This window comes from Pteronotus mesoamericanus, unplaced genomic scaffold (assembly GCF_021234165.1).
Source record: "Pteronotus mesoamericanus isolate MK-2021 breed Mesoamerican mustached bat unplaced genomic scaffold, CSHL_Meso_final contig_68, whole genome shotgun sequence".
In the NCBI taxonomy this organism is placed as follows: Eukaryota; Metazoa; Chordata; class Mammalia; order Chiroptera; family Mormoopidae; genus Pteronotus; species Pteronotus mesoamericanus.
This window is the reverse complement of record NW_026555234.1, coordinates 321671-332555: the sequence shown is the minus strand read 5'-3', so window position 1 is coordinate 332555 and position 10885 is coordinate 321671.

Below are 10885 nucleotides of genomic sequence, written 5' to 3'. Positions count from 1 at the left end.
AGCACTGTCTTCCTGGGCGGAGCCCCAGGCCTCGCTGCCGCCTCCTGCCTCTGTGGGGCCGACGCCCACTCCGTCGGGCTGAGGTCCTGCTCCCGAGCAGGCCCTGCGTGCCCCGCAGTTCATCCCGAACCCTTGGTGTCCCCACCCGAGAGCCGACATTCCCGGGGCCACCTGGCCCTCGGAGCACTGCCCACGCAGCCCCGACAGCTGACCTGGTGAGGCCTCGCCTCCCTCGTCTCTGTTGACCAGTGTCGCCCCACACGTGACTGTGAGGCATGAGGGACACACTGCTTCCCGGGCCCCCTGGGGCCGAGCACGTGCGGCCCTGCCTGAGTGGGAAACGCCCGGGATTCGTCCAGTCAGCCTGGGGAGGCCAGCGGGTCAGGAGCGGCCACCACGAGGGAGACGGTTGTGCTCACAGACCTCTAGAAACAGGCGGTGCCCACGCAGGGCCAGCGGGGGGCGCCGGCCCCATGAGGAGGCAGGTTCTCGCGGGAAGGCCAGGGTGGGGTGGTGGGGACGGGCCAGCCAGGTTTGGCCCTGGCGGGTTTGCATGGTGCTGGTGGTGTCGGGGTGCAGGGACTGCCCCATGGGGTCGGCCCGGCCCCAGGGCCTAGGGCCGAGAGTGACGCCAGGCAGGGGAGGTGACCCAGAGCCCAGGTGGTGGGCGTGGCCAAACCGGGGACTCACGCAGCAGCCCGCCCGTGAGCCGTGGTGTCTCCGGGTGAGCGAGGCCCCGCGGTGTCCAGCCACCTGAGAGCACGGAAAATAAGGGTGGCACTAGCACAGGCGCGGGGAGGGCTGCTTCCCCGCTGCTTCTCCGCCGGGCTGCGGGGTCTGCGGGTCACAGCGGCCCCTGCAGCCCAGGGCCACTTAGTGCGGAGCCGCTCGGGAGGGCACAACGCCCCCCAGGCTCGGTGCTGTGAAAGGGCCCCGGGGGAGCTCCCCCGGCTGCCGTCTTCCCTCCTCATGCTGCCTTTCTCCTGTTAAACTCTCCAAAATGTGGGCGCAAAGGAATCGAGGGATTAGAGAAGAGCCGGCCACATCCCTGGAGCCGGCCGCGGACCACGTGCCTCCAGGAGTGTCTTACAAACCCAGGAATGCAGAGCTTGAGTGGAGATGACCCCTCAGCTCCCACGTGGACCCCACTGTCCCCATCTTCCTCAGAGTGGGGAGCTTCTGGGCTCAGTGCAGGTCTTGACATGTACTGAGTGCTTTCGTATACGGGGTGTGCCCCCCAGCCCACCCTGGGCATTGGGGGTGGCAGCCGGTAACTCAGCTGACCACGCAGCCCTGTCCCCGGTCCCCACGGCAGGCTGCCCATTGGCGGGGCGGTTGGGTTTGGATATTCGTGGAGCCCGCGGGGTGAAGGCCAAGGGGTGAGGCGTGCGCACTCCAGTCTGGGAGACTGGGGTGCAGGGAGGGGACGTGGGCGGGGACAGCAGAGCTCAGGCAGCTGCCCCCCCGCGCTCCTCCCCCCAGGCAGCGTCTCCTGCCGCGGCCCTCCACAGCTCAGCCTGACGCCCGGGCGCCCCAGCATGTCGCCTGCTCTCAGGTACACCCGGCTCGGCCGGTCCCGGCGAGGGGTGGGGTGCAGACTCCTCCAGCCCAGCTCCCTGCACACAGCCCTGGCGCCCTGTGTGCTGCCGTTCCCCCACGTTGCGCGCTCCGAGGGTGCGCTGCACAGACCCCTTGACATTTCACTTTTCTGGAGCTAACATGGAACTCAGGCCCTTGCCCTCCTGCTGGTGAAGCGTGTCGGGCCCTGTCCTGGCTGCGGCGTTTCACCACGGGTCCAGTCCAGGGGCCACAGGCCGCTCTGCACCAGCGCGTGCGGCCAGGGTGCTGAGGGGCACCTCTGTGACCCCCCGAGGCTGCCGGCAGGGGCAGGGGCTGGGGCTGGCTTGGCCCACGGGCTGCTGTCTGCTAACTCCAGGCAGATGGCCACCCACTGGCCTGTGTCCACCGTCTCAGACACAGGCCTAACGTCTGCCGCCCCGGACGTGTGACTGGCGCGTCCTCAGGGCTCTCCGAGCGCAGAGGCCAGGCGGTCATGCCCCTCCCCCACCAGAAGCCCCCGTGTCGCTTCCAGTGCTGAGGGCCGCCCCACACCTGGCCACCGGCCGCCGGCCAGCCGGTGGCCTCCAGCGTCCTCCCCCAGCTCAGCCGGAGCCACACCTGTGCCCACTGCCCCTTGACGCGTGAGGCCATCCCCACCCGCTGCCGGACCATGCCTGCCGCTGTGACAAGACTGACAGCCTCCTGCCCCCACCTCACGGCCCGGGGGACCTGGCCCTCCACGCTGGTGCCCGCGGGCAGTAACCCTTGACTTTGGTCGGCAGCGGCACTGGTAGGGGTCCCCAGCGGGGCGTCCGCCGAGAACAGGCACTGGGCCCGGGGCGTGGCTATCAGAGGCAGCTCGGCCCGAGCTCAGCACCTGGCCTCTGCCCCCTGGGCAGTGGGAACGTGGCCTTTAAAGCTGAGACACAGTCTGTTTGTGAACAGTCACGTCGGGTCGTGTGGAGCTTTGGTGATTTTGTTTGTTTAATTTACTCCTAGGATTTCGCCTCTGCAGATCCCCTGCTGGGGGTCGGCCCAGAGCCTCGGCCCGCAGGCCACAGGCAGAGCGGGGGGTGGGAGCTTGTCCCACCGCGGCAGCCCCCCGGCCCCAGCGCCCAGGCCGCCCATCAGCATCTCGGGGCTGCTGCAGAGGCGGCAGGCAGGCAAGTGCCGGGCCGGCGCGGGATTCCCGCTGCCGCAGGACGCAGCCGTTGGTGGTGTTCCCACAGTGTCACGGTGCTTGTGGCTGCTTCCGCAGGGTCTGCCGGCCCCGGGGGACTCGCGCTTGGGAGGTGACCTGCTCCTGCCTGCCTGCCGTGTGCTCCAGCCGGCCCAGCAGCGCGCCCAGAGGGCAGCAACACTCAGCGGCGCGATAAATAAAGCGTTTCCTGGTTGTCTGGGCAGCGTGCGTGTGAGGTGCTTGGGACGCTGCTGCCTGGCACCTGAGAGCCCCTCTCACGGGGGTTTCCGCTCAGTGAGCGCTGTCAGCCGAACCTTCTGTGACCCGGCGCCCGCAGCGCTCGGGTCTGCAGCCCGCGGGGCCCGTGATGGGGTCCTGCACCCAGACCTCACGCAGGACAGGCCGGCAGCTCGGGTCACCTTGCGTCCTGGTGGCCTGTCCTCTGACAGTCACGTGGTGCTTGTGGCTCACAGGCGACACTGGGTTTTATCCTGGCTTCTTGCCAGGCAGGTGAGATACCCCGGCTGAGAAGGCCACGCGCTCCCCACGGCTCCCTCGCCAGGACCACAGTGGGTTGAAAAAGAGGCTTATGGGGTGAATTATCTTTTATGTCACAACTACCTAAAACGTGTCAAAAAACGTGTGTTGCCTCAGCTGGGTCAGGCTGGTCCCAGGGAGGCAGGAGGCTGCGCTGGACTCAGGCGAAGCTCCCATCAGGGAGGGAGCCCCTGTTCTGCCCCAGACAGGCACTGCCTGGGGACGGCCGTCCTGTGGGTGGGTGGACACATGCGGCAAAGCCCCTTGTTCGGAAGCGTCACGCCAGGTGTGCGTGTTCTCCGTGGGTTCCGGTCCCAAAAACGTTCAAATGCTGTGAATGCCTGCCTGGGGCGTGTCCTTCCCGGTGCCTGCTCTGCGTGCTGTGGGGCCGCCCACGCCCCCTGCAAAACGCACTCGGCGACCCTCCGCACCGCCCTGAGCCCACTCCCCGGTCGGGGGGCAGGGCAGCAGCAGCCCCGCCGGAGTGCCTGCCCGCCCTTCTCTGGGGGTGGGGTCGGGGGGCACCCGGCCCCACTCGGGGGTCAGCACCCGGGGTCGGCCTGCGAGACGCTGCGTCACCCCCTGGAGCCGCGCGGTCAGCCTCGAGGCTGCCCTGGCCTGCCCAGGAGGGCGAAGCTCTCGGTGTGGGCGTCAGAGACAGCACTGGCGCTGGCCACGGGCAGACGTGCTACAGCTCCACCGTGAGCGCTGTTCAGACGCGCCCGCCGCTGAGCGTGGCTTCCACCTGGGCCGGGCCGGGCCGGGGCGCCCGCAGCCGCCACGTCACGCTCGGCAGTGTGGCTCCTGCCATGGCTTTAATTTTGTTTCTCACCTTGTTTCCATCACAAGATGATACTTGTTCATTCAAGCCCGAGATGGAGCACGTGTGAGGCAGTCCACTATACTGACACCACAGGCCCCCAGGGACGGCCCAGCCTAGGGGGCCTGTCCCCACCCCCACCCAGGGCCCCCCATCTTCCGGCTCCCCCCACATCCAGCCCACCCCCACCCAGGACCCCACCCCTCGGCCGGTGCGATCTCCTTTGGCAGCCCCAGGCCAGGTCCCACCTTTCAAGCCCTGCTGGGTGGGCGGGGTCACTTGGGTTTTAATAAGAACAGGACAGCGAGCAGGTTCTAGAGCTACCAGCTCGGTGGCTGCGAGCTCGGCCCAAGGCTCCTGTGGGCCGAGAGGGGAGTGAGCAAGGTCATATGCCGTGCCCCACTCCTCAGTGCGCCCCTCGCCGCACCCCCTCAGCTGCAGCAGCAGACTGGGCTCCGGAGGGACACCAGGGAGGCCCAGCCGCTGACCCAGGAGAGCAGGGCGAGGGTCCCTCCACCTGAGGGAGCTGGGGGGGGCAGGGCCCAGGTAGACAGCCCTGGGAGCGGGGCTCGGCCTGGAGGGCGAGGGGATTGGGGTTCCGGAGGGTCCCAGGACAAGGAGTTCCAGGGCTGGCATGGGCGGGCCAGGGTTCTGCAGCCACCACCGCTGACCCCGCAGGACGCCGGGTGCTCGGCCTCCCCGGAACGGCCCCCGGCCCCAGCCCCCGCCCCCCTGAGCCTCGCGGAGGGGCGCAGCCCGCGCCGGCGAGGCTGACGCACGCTGGGCCGTGACTGGAGGGAGGCTGTGAATGAGGGCGCCTTCAGACCCGAGGAGATCCCTCCGATTCCCCGTCGGCAGTGCCGGGTCCCTGCACAGCAGTTCCTCATCGCATGTGCGGCGCCACCAGCACTGACCACGGAGGGGAGGCAGGGGGCAGTGCGCCCCTCAGACCCGCCAGCAGCGGGGTCCTGTGGCCTGAGGCTCAGGGACATCCACAGCCTGGTTGTCCGAGGTGTCCCCCCAGGCTCTGTCCTTGAGGTCCTGCCACCGGCTCTGCAAGTCACACCCGAAACGCAGGCGACGCCGCCACAGCCGGACAGTGTGCTCTGTGGACCGGCCCGAGCTCCCGGACGCCCAGGATCCACTCGAGTCCCCCGTCGGCCCCCGTCCACCCCCGTCCTCATGATCAGCGGGAAGGGGCCGTGCACACGGCATGGCTGGCTCTGCCACGGGGCGGCCCTTGCCCACACACACACGCTCACACGTGGGCTTGCTCACGTTTTTCCCTGAACCGTGATCCCGGGCATCTGCCTGTGTTTCTGGTGCCCTGGCTCTCATTCTGGCCTCACGGCACGTCTCCTCGAGGCCCGCGCCCATCGCCCTGGCTGTGGGGCCCGGCCGTGTCCCGGGGCAGCGGCTGTGGTCTCACGGGTCTGGGTGAGGGGACCCTGGGAGTCCAGGTCCCTGGAAGGGGTGTCTGCCTGCGGAGAGAAGCATTTTGTCTGCAGACGCCCGAGGTGGGGATTCCAGGGGCCAGTGTGGGGGCCTCTGGAGACCCTATAAACCCCCCATTGTGGAAGCTCTGTGACATGGCCTCAGGCCGCCTGGTGGCCATAGCCAGGGAACTGGGGCCCCAAGCCATGCCAAGCCCCCGCTCCCCGCATGGCCCATCCCCCAGGACAGCCTCCCCGTTGCCCTTGGCAGGCGACCGTGGCCCTCGACGCAGAGGCTGGTCCCAGCCCCTCCAGACACACTTGGCCACGGACACTGTGGGCCTGCACGACAGCCCAGCCCAGCCCTGCCCGGCACCTGCGGGGCCTCCAGACCCGCACCCTGCACCCGGGTGCTGCTTCTGGCCCTCCCCTGGGGCCTCGGGCCGGGGAGGGGGAGGCCTGGCGCACGAGGGCGCTTCTGAGCCCGTGAAGCCTGTGGGTGGCCCTGGCTCCGGGGCGGGCAGAGCATCTGTCCCCTTTGAGGCCTTCCCGCACCGTCCACCGCCTCCGCTCCGTCGCACTCACTGCTGCTGGTTTCCGCGTTTTTAAACCTTAGACCTAAGTTTGGCAGGAAAGGGACTTGCCTTGGGGCTTCCCTGAGCCAAGGCTCCCGGTGGGTCGCGGGGCGCCAGCGAGCACTGGGCAGGGCGTGTGAGCTCAGGTCTGTTTCCCCCGTGGGCCCAGCCTGGAGCCCGGCAGGCGGTGGGCGGCGCAGACAGAGGCTCGCCTTCCAGCGCTCCGAGGCCCCGAGCATGACCCACGCGGGTCCCGCGCCCTGCAGGAGCCGCAGACAGGTCACCACGAGGCCCTCTGGTGGTCTCCACCCCGAGGAGGGAAGGCAGTGGGGGTTGCCACAGCATCTAGAACCCTCCACAGGATCACCCTTCATGGGGACATTTGACAAGACCAGGTGGAAAAGGAAGAGCCCCTCCCCCACCCAGGGCTGAAGAACGAAACAGAACGGGCTGGTGCCGGGCCTTCCGGAACCACCTCCAGCTCCTGCCCGGAGAAGCCTCCACTGGGAGCCAAGGTCCTAGAGCTGCCCCTGGGCCGGGGCACCCCTGGCGGGCGGGGCAGGGGTGCGGACCCGCCGGCCTCCCCATCCTACGCGAGGCGGCCGCCTTCCAAGTGCGAGGAGCTCGAATCCGGTTCTTGGAAGCGTTTCCAGATGTTTCTGGCGTCAGCGAGAGCCTCCCGTGAACCTGGGAACACAGCCGGGCGGGCGGGGGTCCCGTTTACCCAGCGGGCACTTCTGTCATCTGGGGTGTCAGCCGCGCGGCACCAGGAATGTCCGCTGCCTTCCAAGGAAAACAGGCCACGGGCGCCTGACGTGGGCCCAGCGGGTCAGCGCAGCAGACTTCTGCCCCCGCCCCTCCCCCGGGACACCAGGGCCCCCCCCCGGGCCCGCAGGCCAGGGGGGCCCCAGACCACAGATCCTTCCCAGAGACCGGACCCTGAGTGTGGGGAAGGCAGGGAACACACCCACACTCACACCACATACACGGTCACACAGTCATGGACACGGGTGTGCACTCAGCTCACATGCACACTCACACACGTGCACACCCAGCCCCACCACACACAACAGCAGCACCTGCCACCCCGAGTCCTAGACGACCCGGGTTTGCTCCTGGGCCCCCCTGCCTGCTGGCGAGGCCTCGCCCGTGCGGGGACGTCGGCCGTGACGTGTGTGCCGTGTGCGCCTGGGACTCAGCGGCCGCTGGAGGCAGGGCTCTGGCAGGAGCAGCTCCCGGGCCCTGGGGTGGGGGGCAGCCACCGTGGCCGTGGGCAACGTTGGGGGCTGGGAGGCCTGCCCGCTACAGGTCGGGAGGGTGGCCGCCCAGGACAGAGGACCCGCTGGGACAGCTGTTGTGCCCCAGGCCGCAGCGGCCTCAGTTTCCCCGCCTCCCACGGCCCGGCCTGCCGCTCCAGCTGGGCGGGTGCCCATGCTCAGCAGAAGCGACCACTTCACTTAGCAAACGCTCCTCAGGAAACTGGGTCTATTTGCAATTTTTAAAAGCTCAGCCAACATTCAGAACGGGGCTGTTTTTCCAGTGGAAACTGTAACGTGAGCCCAGAAGCGTCTCGCTCGCCTCACAGACACCCCGACGCCCCCTCCACCGTGAGGCCGGCGCCTGGCTCGGCGGCCACGCCAGGCCAGCTCCACACTGCGCCAGCGCGGTCCCGGCCACGGTGCCTTCCCTCCCCCTGCTCAGGCCTGGAATCCCCCAGCCCCCGAACGGGCTGGGCCCGGCCCGGCCCGGGGTCAGGGCCGGCTGCGGCGCAGGCGCGGGAGGGCGAGGCCGGGCGCCGTGGGGACCGGCTGGGGCGCAGGGCTGGGGGGGCGCCGTCGCCCGCCGGCAGCTTCGTCGCAACCCGAGTGGCGCCTGGTTCCAGCCCTCAGCCAGACCAGGCCTGTCACTCAAGGCCCCTGCTGGCCAGCTGGGGGCATGAGAGGCCGGGCCATGGGCACTTCAGCTTCAGCCGGCCAGGCCCGCCGGCCAGGCCCCTTGCGGAGCCCGGTGGCTGGGCAGACAACTTGTTCTCCACGGGGGGCCTCAAGGCCGTATGCCCAGGACCGTGGGGCACCAGGCATCTGAGCCGAGACAGCCAGCGTGGCGGTTGTCACTCCGCTTCCCTGCGGCCACACGCGGGGAGGACCGCGGCCGGGCTGGCCTGTGCCTCCTCGTCCCCCGGGAAGAGCCGCCACCCCACGCAGCTCCGCTCAAGCAACAAACGGCGCAAGAGAGCAGCTGGGACCCTGCAGCTCAGAGCTGCCGGGAGGTGGAGCCCACAGGCCCTGCAGGTGTTTGGGGGGAAGCACATGGACAGTGGCCCCTTGCGACCTCACGGCTGGCCGGGCAGACTCAGAGAGGGTCCCCAGGGTGCCCCCGGGGCCCGAGCCCCTCCCTGGTCCCTGCGGGGCCACCGCCACCAGCACTCGTGTTGGGAGCCTGGGCCCTGAGGGAGATGGCAGGCCTCAGCCGGGGACCCCGCCGCCCCGCTGCGGCGTCCGCCCTCACTGCCCCTGCCGTGCTGAGCCTGCGCCCCTGACGCAAACCTGTGCTGGAGGACAGACCCCTGTGGGCTGGGCTCACTCGAGCACCTCAGGCTGGTCCCTTGGGCGCCTGGTGCCAGGGCAGCCAGCAGGCAGGGGCGGGTCCCAGCCACAGCGGCCGCTGCCCCGGGCCCCTCCAGCCCTGCCAGCCCCACGTCCCTGAAGGACGGGAGCGATCCGCCCTTGCAGTGAGGGGGTGCCCCACCCTCTGGCACCCCAGCTGAGTTGAGGGGCCCGTCCGACCCAGAAACACTGCCCTGGGCCCAGAGGGGCGCCAGACTCATTGGTGGGGGCGAGTGCCCGTCTGGCCGCCTCGCCCGAGGGGCCTGGGCCTCGCGCTGGCACCCAGAGGCCTGCAGCCCCTCATGGAGCAGGGCTGCCGCCGCCCGCCGGCCTCGCGGCTCCAGCCCGAGCCTTCCAGGCGAGGTTCTCTGTCCTGTGCGTGGACTGGACCGCCCTGCGAGGCGGATGGCGGCTCCCCTGAAACGGGGCATGTGGCCCTTTATCCCCAGCCCTCCGGCCAGACACCCGGAGGGACACAGGCAGGGGAGGCCTCGTCCGGCATGGGGGCGGGCCCTGGGCCTGGCTTGGACGCCTCCAGGCAGGTCAGGCTCGGGGGGCAGAGGGAGAGCGGCAGACTGGGGGCTCGAGGCTGCGGGGAGTCAGCCCGTTGCCGCAGCCCCAGCTGCTGGTGGCAGAGCGGGGCTGGGCGTCCTCCCGGCTCCCGCGGGACATAGGGGCGGGAGGTGGTGGCAGGTGGGGCCCCAGCACCATGAAGAAGCCGCCCAGAGCTTTGCTATGGTTGTGCGGCCGCGCTGCGGGACGGGGCAGGGCACCGGGGCCCCCCACCCGGGCCAGCTCCCCACAACCAGCAGAGGCTGGTGGGGAGTCCAGCAGACCCAGCACTTGGGGGAGCCAGGGCAAAGCCAGGTGGCCCAGGGGTACCCCAAAACCAGAGGTGGGGCCCCCTCATGGGCATGGGGGGCACGTTGTTTGAGCCTGGTCTGCTCAGCAGCGGTTGGCACCACAGCCCAGGGCCCAGGGACGGCCCTGGCCCCAGCCCTGCCCTGGGACAGGCCCTTCCCTCTTCTGGGGGTGCTGTAGGCAGACCTGGGGTCAGAGGGCAGCGCCGCCCCCACGGCCCTGCCTGGCGCCTGGAGAGCCGCTGTGCCCTGGCCCCGGTGCCCCTGCCGAGGCCGTGGCCGTGGCCGTGGGGACTTCCGCCTGCCAGGGCCCGAGTGGACCTGGGCGGAGCTGGCCCTTTTAGGCGAGCCAAGGCTTGAGGCCTGACAGAGGGGCCTCAGGAGGCACGGGCCGAGGTGGACGGCACCGCGGTGGGCCGGCCCGGGGACCCCGGAGACCCCCGGGGAACGAGGCTGCAGCGGTCCTCAGGCCCGGGGAGCGGGAAGGGAGGTGCGAGGGGACAGAAGGGGCCTCCAGCCCCACCCTCCCAGAGCCACCCACACACACGCAGGCGCACGCGTGCGTGCACACACGGGTGGGTGCCCGTGCTCACGGGCACACACTTCCACCCGTGACCGCAGGTGGCCCTGGGCAGGAAGGGGCGCCCTGACACGGGGCCCTCCAGGCCCAGAGTCCCCTTCACGGGTGGGGAACAGGCTTGGCTGCCCCAAGGGTGGGGAGCTAACCCCTTCGTCTGCAGGGCTCTGGGGAGGGGGAGGGGCAGGGAGCAGCGAGGGGCGTGGCCAACCCCACTGCCCGCCTGCCTGTGGTCTGGGGCCGTGAGGGGGCAGGGGCCGCCTCTGAGGGAGCAGGTCTGCCCTGGACCTGCCCCCACCAGTGGCCCAAACAGCCTCACAGGGGGGCGGGCCAGTGGGGGTAGAGGAGGGTGGAGACCTGGGGGGTAACCACGGGTGTCCAGGTCCCGCGGCTGGGACCTGCCGCCCACCCCCTCGGATGCCCGAAGGTGCTTGGCTGGGACACGGGCGGGCAGCCCGCCCGTCCGGGGAGCCAGCAGCCTCCTGCTGCTCTGCCGGCAGAGCCTGGCGTCCTCCAGGCCCTGGCGGCGAGGTCTGCGGCGGGCGAGGCCCGCGGGCGGGTGCTCCCCCCCCCCCCCCCCCGTTTCCTCTTGGCCTGCAGGCTCCCAGCAGCCTCGGGAACAAAGGGTGGATTGTGCCCCGCTCCGGGCCCACTCCCCGCCCAGCGCTGCCCCTGCCGGCCCGTGGGCGATGTTTGTGTTTGCAGCCAAGCAAGGCTCCTCCGGCCAACCTGCGGGG